This window comes from Rhincodon typus, chromosome 19 (genome assembly GCF_021869965.1).
Source record: "Rhincodon typus isolate 14 chromosome 19, sRhiTyp1.1, whole genome shotgun sequence".
NCBI classification, from domain to species: domain Eukaryota; kingdom Metazoa; phylum Chordata; class Chondrichthyes; order Orectolobiformes; family Rhincodontidae; genus Rhincodon; species Rhincodon typus.
The window spans coordinates 47,928,630-47,929,247 of record NC_063350.1 but is presented as its reverse complement, the minus strand read 5'-3'; positions in this window follow the sequence as shown (position 1 = coordinate 47,929,247).

Sequence of the window (618 nt, the reverse complement as noted above, 5' to 3'; positions counted from 1 at the left end):
CTCGGAAGTAGAACAGCTATTTTACCTCCAGTGCTTTTCTTAGCTGCTTCAGAAGGGATCATCGAAGAACTAACATCACACAGGAAAATTACACACAACACAATTTGGAGTCTCCTGTACATTGGAACGATCAAACACACAGAGTGGGAGACCATTTTCCCGAACACTTCAGCACAGCTCACAAGAATGTCCCTGAGCTTTCAGTGACGTTTGATTTCAATGCCCCACCCTCCCCTAAGACTGACATCGACTTGGCCTGCTGCACTGTTCCACGGAAAGTCAAGGTCACAAGCTGTGACTCGTCTTCTAATTACGCATTTTATAGCAGTATGGACTCAAACATTTCATTCCATTTCACCGTGTCCTCTATTTTATTTCCATTTCTTTCTTTTCAATGTTTGTTTTGCCAGCAGCACACCTGCTCTAGGCACATTTTGGTTTATTTGTTTGTTTTCTTGCCCCATCTCAATTTCCTTTGGACCCTTCCATTGGATCACAGATCTTTCTTTTGCACAAAGTGTGGAGAACTAAAATGACTGGCCACTGAAAGCACCAAGAACCTGGTCTGCAAGATTCTTAAAGAAAGAAGGCCCTCATTGAAAACCCTGCACAGGAAGT